Below are 9,182 nucleotides of genomic sequence, written 5' to 3' on the forward strand. Positions count from 1 at the left end.
TAATATTCCTGGTTTTCCTGTTGGGATCTCTTTCAGGAGGTGATCAATGGATTCTTTTGATTTCTATTTTATCTTCTGCTTCTAGAACATCAGGGAAATTTTCCTTCACAATTTCTTGGAGGATGGTGTCTCAGCTTTTGTTTTGGTTGTAGTCCAATGATTTTCAAATTATCTCTCCTAGATTTATTTTCCAGCTCAGCTGTTTTCCCAAGGAGATATTTCATATTGCCCTCTATTTTTTCATTCAATTGGATTTGCTTTACTATGTCTTGGTTTCTCATAAAGTTTAATTCTTAGGCAGTTGTTTTCATCAGACGGTTTTTAAATCTCCTTTTCCATTTGGCTTTTCACAGTGTTAACTTTTTACTCATGACTCTCCTGCATCACTCTCATTTCTCTTTCCATTCTTTCCTCCCTTTCTCTACATCTTCTTTCTATTTCTCCTACTTTCTCTTCAAAGTCTCGTTTGAGAGCTTCCATGGCCTGAGGCCAGTTCATATTTTGCTTGGAAGTTTTGGATGTTGGAACTTTGACCCTATTTTCTCCTTCTGAGATTGCATTGTGGTCTACCTTACCCCCCCTCCCCCATTTTCTTCTTCTTCTGAGGTTGTATTGTGGTCTACCTTACCCCCCAAAGACATTTTCAATGCTCTTCTGCTTTCTCTGCCTACTCATCCTGGCTTAATATTTCTTGGCTTTAACTCTTTCTTAAAGTGTGGCACTGCTTATGGGACACACTATTTGAGCTACAGCATGGACTGGGATGAGTTGGCTTCTTCTCAATCTGCCTAGCCTCGCTTTTATTTGCTTTTAAACTCTCCACTGGGGGATGGGGGGCTGCTTCTCGGCTCCACTCCTGTTTCCACCTTCAGAGGGTCCCAGGTGTTTTGGTTTGGGGGAGGCAGGTTTCAATCTCACCTGGCTTGTTCTCTGGTCAGGGACCTCGATCTCATCAGAGTGGGCTCATGGAGGGAATAGCATTCATATCCACTTGGGAGGAGTATTCTATTTAACCCTGCAGTAAAGTAGGAGGGGAGGAGGATAAAGAAGGAAGGGTGAAAAAAGGGAGTGAAGAGTATGGGAGAGGATAGTCAGAAGCAAAACACTTTCAAGGAGGAATAGGTAAAAAGAAGATAGAGTAAATGTCATGGGAAGGGAAAAGGATGGAGGGAAATAGTTATGATGATTTATTATAATGGCAAAACGTATGGTACCTCCTTTGCTGGGTTTTTATGAAGAAAACTCTCTGTCAAGCTTAGAATACTATAGACAGTTTATGATGAACAGGATACTATCAGAAAAACCTGGAAAGACCTACATGAACTGAAGCAGAGTGAAATGTACTGTGTATAAAATAACAGCAATAGTGGGGGATGATCTGCTGGGAAGCATGTGGTTATTTTCATCAAGGCAATGATCCAATATCACCCTGAAGGACTTATGAAGATTGCAGACCATCTGCAGAGAAAGAACTGATAGTATCTGAAAATAGATGGAAACACATTTTAATTTTTTTTCTTTTCCTCTTTGACAATTCCTTAATCTGAAGTTTTGGGATTTTTTGACTGTTTTCTCTCACAACTAGCTAATATGGGAATTTTTCCATGACTACTCATGTATAACTTATTTTGAATTGCTTGAGTTCTTGTGGGTGGGGGATGGATATGGAGGGAGGAAGAGAAGTTGGAACACAAAGTTTTAAAATATTGATGTTAAAATTTGTTTTTACATATATTTTGGAAAATAAAATTCTATTCAAAGCGGAAAAAAATAAATAAAATAAAATCCACTTGGTAAAAAAATAATAAAAAATTTAAATTAAATTAAAAATTAAAACAAAGAAACTAACTACTTTTGACAGAAGTAACAACAGGTGAGAAGCATAGCTACAGCTGGATCATTTATAAGACTGTTTCAAGGTTGTCTAAACCCATGATCTTGAAACTATTCTTTTATAGGCTGCTTAACTAGATGATTTGTTCTGAGCACAACCATCATGGTGGCACTTGCCCATCTCCCACATGACAGAAACACATCCGGTTGCTCGTATAATGATTGCTACAGGGGTTATGTCCTGGATTGTATAGGGTGGTGACCTGTGAATTAGGAGACCTGAACCCTACACTGAGGTCTGCTACCAAATAAGGTGAGGAAGCAGCTTATGCTCTCAGCTCCTTATTCTTCACCCATGTAAAATGAAAGATTGAATAAGATATCTAAGGTTCTTTCCAGGTCTAAATATTATGACACCATGACTGACTGTAAGTCATAGAGGTCTTATGGAGATAGCTAGAACTCTGAGCCAATTGTTAAATTTTCATTAAGAGATTTCACATTTTAGAAATTGGCAAACCTATAAATCAGGGCTTGATTTACTTTCATCTGGATTGTCTAGAACTAAGAAAATGATGGATAAAATGTTAATAATTCAGACTAAACTTTAAAGCGATGGGTATTCAGGAGTCCAGGAATATAAGATAGGTTTTATAGCCAGCCTAGCAACAGAACTCAGAAATAAAAGTGGTAACTTCAGTCTGGAACTTCCAACTTTGAATTTGAAATTCTTTGGATCAATGTTATGTAGGAATTGAGCTAAATTGTGATCCTCAGATCCATGACTACCTCATCTCTATCTGAAGATCAAGGTGATGAAGGGGGGATTATGCCTCAAGATTCTAGGGGAGCTGATAGCAGAGTAAAAGAAAAAAAAAAACTCATCCCCTTTAGGTTACTAGGGAAAGTCAGGGTAGGGTGTAAAATGAGAGAGACATGGCCCTAAGAGTGTGGAACAAAAGCATGTTACAGTAAGATGTACAAAGACTTTTTTTGTTTTTGTTTTTGTTTCTTTTAAGTGAGGCAATTGGGGTTAAGTGACTTGCCCAGGGTCACACAGCTAGTAAGTGTTAAGTGTCTGAGGTCGGATTTGAACTCAGGTACTCCTGACTCCAGGGCCGGTGCTCTATCCACCGCACCACCTAGCTGCCCCATGTACAAAGAGTTTTACAAACCTCAAAGCACTTTATTGTTATTAACTCATCTTATTTAAGCCTCACAGTCATGCTGATGTGGGTTCTACAAGTATTATTATCCTCATTTTTAAGACAGGGAAACTAAGGCTGAGAGAAATGACTTTCCCAGAGACACTCAGTTAATAATTATCTAAGGTAGGACTTCAACCCAATTGTTTCTGACTCTAAGTCAAGAACTCTAGGAACTCTGATGCCATGGCAGCTTAGTAAATGATAAGGGGCTAAAACAAGTTTCTTCAGAGATAGTGACTTCCTTGATTCACTAAAACTTCTGAATCCATCAGTTCTATAAAAAAACCAACTGCTGTTCATTTTGCTTTTGGTCCAGGGAACTGCCTAAATTTTGGTATGTTGAACAGTTCAGTTGCTGTTGTTGTTGTTTTTAACTTTGTTAAAGGGTCGGGAGAAAAGCAAAGAAATGTGAAAACTGAAAATGTTTAAAAGGGAAACAGCAATTGGTGCAGACCATTGAATCCTAGGAAAGTGTGTGATGAGAAACAGGAGAAGCTTCCTTTGTATTCCCTGTAACAGATTTCATACAATCAATAATCACGGAGATTCTAAAAATGACAGAAAAGTTTCTCATCCCCAAAGCAAAGAGATGAAGGGAGAAAGCTGAATCAGTGACCTTGGCTCACTCTGCCATGTGGTAGCACATACGGAGTGTCAGAAGCCTACAGCAAGTTGCTCTAGTTCTGTGTTTAGATTTCAGCCTCTTTTAAACCAGAAGAATAATGCAGGAGGTTAAAGATGGAATCTCAAAGTATTCTCTTTATTTACTGCAGATCTTTCAGACCTTCCCTCTGCTTACTATGTCTTTGTACATTACCGCTAACTGAATCTTTGGGTTGGGGCTGCTCCTGAGCTTTGTAGTTGGATAGTGGAATTATGGTAAATGCAGTTTCCTTAGAATTAATTTAATAAGGAATTAGGGGTGTGTGTGTGTGTTTAAGATATATGATTTCTTCAGAGTATGGAATCCCAGAGTGGAAGATCCCTCAACTTATACTTATTTACAATTCATCTCATTTATAATCTTTTAGAGATTTATGTTGGATAATGATAAATAAAGCGATTTGCTCTTGATCACATGGTTAACATATAACAGAGACAAGAATTGAATCTAAGTCTTCCTGACTACAGGAATGATCCTGTATTCTCTAAGCCATGGTACCTCTCAATTGTGGTTTACTAAGAGGTGAAATAGTTGATCCTAAGACACATAGAATTTATTTTTTTGTGGGGCAATGAGGGTTAAGTGACTTGCCCAGGGACACACAGCTAGTAAGTTTCAAGTGTCTGAGACCTGATTTGAACTCATGTCCTCCTGAATCTAGGACCAGTGCTTTATCCACTGCACCACCTCAATGCCCCCACCACATAGCATTTTGATGGTAAAAAGTGGCATCAGAAGGTAGAGGAGAAAACTAAGGGGATCTAACAGGTAACCCTATGAGGACTACTACTTTGGATATAATGTATAGAATAATAGGAGGAAATTAAGATGTTGTCTACATAACTAATATAAGAATCATGGCTGATTTTGAAATTAGCTAATATATTCTGTAGTTGATAGCTGATAAGATGATTTGGGATTTTTCTATCTTGTTCTGCCCAACAACATATCACAAATGAATATGATGATTAATGAAGTTGGTCTTTCATTGGTCCTTACTTCCTTTCTCCTCCCAAACTCCTCTTCTTTTTCTATTTCCACTGACTTTTTGATATCCATCATGTGCTTAAGAAACATTTGATATGCTTTTCAAAATTTATAATTTAAGAAGATTTAGGGAGAGGGCTTGAATTGTTAGGGAAAAATATTGCCTTCCTGTTTACCCTTCCATATATTGCCAAACTATACCCACTTGTTCATTCCACGTGACAAATTTTTTCTTTCCTATTTTATGTTCTGCATTCTCATCTTCCATTTCTCACAAGATATGTGTGTTCTTCCTAAGGGTGTTCAAATATTATTTCAATATAGTAATAGTTCAGAGATTTCACTGATGTATGTACTTCCTCCAAGGATACAGATGTGAGCCCATCCACATCTGCCCATCCTCTGGTACTTTTATCCACATCTTATACATCTGCTACAGAGGCTTCACACTACATTGTGGAGTCTTTTCTGTGGATATCTGGACACTGAGCAAACTGAAGTTGAACAAGGGGGCTGTCTATTCTTCTCTAGTGCTGTATGATAAGCCCATTTTGTCCAGTCATTTCTCTGAAGAGATCCTTTATATAGCTTTTCCATTGATCCCTAATTTATAAGGTGCTGTCATTTCCACACCCATTATGTTTTCCATCATTTCCCATTGAGGGAATTCTCAAGTTCAGTTATTAGGAAACAGTGGAAACTGTTTCAATGGAATTCCCTAAACTTATTTAGTGAGATAATACCCTATTTTCCTTGAATTCACATAAATAAATAAATCAGCCAAGACTCATGAAGGGTAAAACCTACAAAATTGAGGTCTGGCTATTTACCTACAAAGTTAAAGTAATAATGATGATGCCATGTTACCTTGATGGGCTTGTAGAGGCAGTGAAGGAGGGTAATGAGGTAGAACATATAGATATTCAACAATAATAAAGTAATAACATTGTTGGATTTGTTTTATTTTTTAAGACTGAGACTTCCTATCTTGCTTAGACTGGTAGTTCAGTAGTCATTTATGGACCTTATCTTAATACTGATTGACATGGAAGGTTTAACCTATTCTTTTTTTCTGGTCTGGTCTGATTTTCCCTTTCTTGGATGGTCTGGTGGTCCTCCACTTCATATGTCTCACCATGTTGGCACCTGACAGTGCAGAAATTTGACTGGTTTTAGCCTTACTTCAGACCAGAACCCCGAAACCCAAGAAATTCACTATCCTCAGTCCCTCAGCATCAAGGACTACAAAAATGTACTACCATAAAGTGTTGTTGTTGTTGTTTTAAGATGGACTTTTGTTTCTTAGAAAAGTTTAGAGTCATTTAAAGAACCATCCAACTTCCCAAAGGCAATCCAACCCACAATTCTCTCTTTTTTTAAATGAAACTACTGATAATATCAAGCACTCGAATATTGTACAGCTACCTAAATGAGATCCAGAATTACTCAGAAGAGGGAAGCTAGGTGGCATCCACCGGCCCTGGATTCAGGAGGACCTGAGTACAAATCCGGTCTAAGACACTTGACACTTACTAGCTGTGTGACACTGGGCAAGTCACTTAACCCTCATTGCTTCACCAAAAAATTAATTAATTAATTAATTTTAAAAAGCAGAATTACTCAGAAGAGTTTGGCTTAACTATTCACACAGGAGAAAAAAACAAAAACAAAATGAAAACAAAACAACAAGGGAATGAAGAATGTCTGTTGTCCGGACAATGACAGGCTACTGGATGACTGACCCTTGTGTCTTATCCACCATTATATGTATCTTGGAAAAACAGATAATAATCTGGGCCTATACTTGATTATTATAAACAACATAAAAAGAAATTTATGTATATACACATAGACACATACTTATAAAAAGACCTGGATCTTTTTATACTGAGTATAACTGCTAGGTGATCATTTGTCATCTATAGAAGTGATACTCTTAAGGTTAATTGAATTTCAATATATAACTTTTTTATGTTAATGTTTATCCTAAACTGATGCAGATATATCCCTTTGCTGGTAGAAATAGAAGACATTAGTTACAGGTTAGAGTGCTATATGGTAAACCACTCACTTGCAGTCAAGCAATGTACAATAAAATATACTTTTTAAAGGGTTGTTATCTCTTACTATTCCTCATCATGCACCTTCCAGATTATTTGTTCATTTATTTATTCATGCATGTATGCATTCTTTCAAATAGTTATGGTCTCCAAACTGTCATCTAAACAAACAATTTTTAATTCTACCTCTTTGAGGAAGGAACATCTTTTCAAAAAATCTGAATTGTTCCCTTATATCTCCTTTACCTATCTAAATACTAATTATACTTGTAGTCCCTATAGGGTATACCCTGACTATGGTGATAGTCTTAGACAAGGCTTAATAAGTATGTAGCCTGATGTAAACCTAAAGACATGGGGTCATTTCAAGCTACATTTGAATGGTGCTACAGATATTTGGGTTCTGAGACAGTGTCCCAAGTGAGCTATGGCCAGACAAGATACTTAAAGAGAAATACAGACACCATTCCACTACCCCCACCATCCCACATTTCCCTGGAGTTTAGTCTACCAGCAAAACACATGAAAGCACATAAAGAGAAGCACCTAGGGACCTAAAATTACCCCAGTTACACTGATTGACTTCCTCTTTTTTCTTTCCTTGACCTAGATCTCTAAATCGGTAGAATTTAAAGGGGCCAGTTTAAAATGCACCAAGAAGGGTTGCATTGGCATTTCCATTTAAATATAGTGGTTGCAAGAGCAATCACCTAGTTCAAATGAAAGGTCTACAAGTTAGCAGCTGCTGCTGACAACTTTGAAGAATACACAATTTTCTCTTTTTAAAAACAAAATTTGGCAAATTAAAGTAGGATAAGAGGGAATTGAGGGGCGGTAGGAGTTTCATAGAATCAACATTTCTACTCCCACTATAAGGAGATTCTCATGGAAGGAGTGAAAGCTAAAAAGCCAGGTGAACCTTCTTTGTGGGGAGCACTATAGCTCTCAGGGTCTGTTGTTTCTAGTTGACTATCCCTTAGTTTCTTGCTATTTTCCTTATGATGTGCTTGTCTATAGGGAGCTCTCATGTCCTTGAGCAATCCTATGATCAGCCTGAGGTCTTGAGCACAAAAAAAAGATGTGGCAGTGATGAATCTGTGAAACAAAGTCAATGACAAATGCATTCCTGATGAGGCCTGAGCTATTCCTTCTTCTCTCAGACACACCTGTATCAGAGGTGGTCAAACTCTGCCATGCAGAGAAACTCAGACATTCAGGGAAAAGAAGAAAATTGGGTTATTTTCTTTCAGCATTCCCAAAGCATAAAAAGCTAGCTGGCATCCAAAGCAGGAATGGAGACTACTCTTTCTTCATCCTGGTAACAAACTCAAAACTTCTTTTCCTTGGGGTGACTGCAACTTTTTGAGAAACAAAATATAACCTGTAACTGTCAGGAGTTAAGTATCTTCTTTATCCAACTGGACATTCTTATCTAGATGTCTCACCAGTCATTCAACTTTAAAATGTTCAAAATATATGCCATCATCTCCCCACTACTCCTACTACCTATAACTACCCCTGTTCCTGGCTTCAGGATTTCTCAGTGGCACCATTAACCACCATAAAGATTGGAAAGCTTAGTCATGTTTTTTTTTCTTTTTCTTCCTCTATCCACTCACCTCCATCATAATGGTCAAAGGGTTAAACTATGTGCAATGAGGCAAGATTGATAAAGAACTAGATTATGTTCAGATATAATATGCCTGAAAACACACCTATAGGCAAGGTTACCTCATTCCCTTTTCAAAGCTTGTTTGGTAAGGAATGTAGGATTGTTTCAGGGATTCATTACTGATTATCTAGTAGTACAAAACAGGGTAATCTGCCAAAAGGAAAGTTACCATGATTTTGCAATGGAAGGGAAAGAAGTCATGAAAAAAGTTGGGAGCAAGAGGACAGAGATTGCAGAAGATTGGGAGCTAATCACAAAAAGATACTTTCATGTGTTATTAGAAGGGTTGTTCATACTGCATGTTGGGATGGAGTTGGAGCAAGAAATGTGGGAAGACAGGATGAAGGTAAGGTGCAAAGAGAAACTATATTGGATAATGCTTATGTACAACATAAGGAATGAGGTGCTAGAGAGGTCTTATCTGTCTTCTCTGAATCATAAACTTTCTAAATTTTAAGGGCCTTTATCATAGATTTTCATTTCTTTCTCTGATGCTTTTGTTTGGAGAATTAATCCAATAGTTGTTCCTTTTCTGGGCTAGTTAGTTATGGCTATGGTTGGAATGAAGGTGACATATGAAGTCTTAAAGTCAATGCCTGAGTCTAATCATTCCACTCTATGTCATTGGAAATGGGGTCTTGAGCATCATGGCTGTTAAATTGCTGTTTATAAGGTATAATATCTTCCCTTGTCTAAAAGAAATTATTAACTAGCTAATCTTAATCTGAAAAATATAACTGTACTTATATGAAAAAATT

Source organism: Dromiciops gliroides, chromosome 2, assembly GCF_019393635.1.
Source record: "Dromiciops gliroides isolate mDroGli1 chromosome 2, mDroGli1.pri, whole genome shotgun sequence".
Classification (NCBI taxonomy): domain Eukaryota; kingdom Metazoa; phylum Chordata; class Mammalia; order Microbiotheria; family Microbiotheriidae; genus Dromiciops; species Dromiciops gliroides.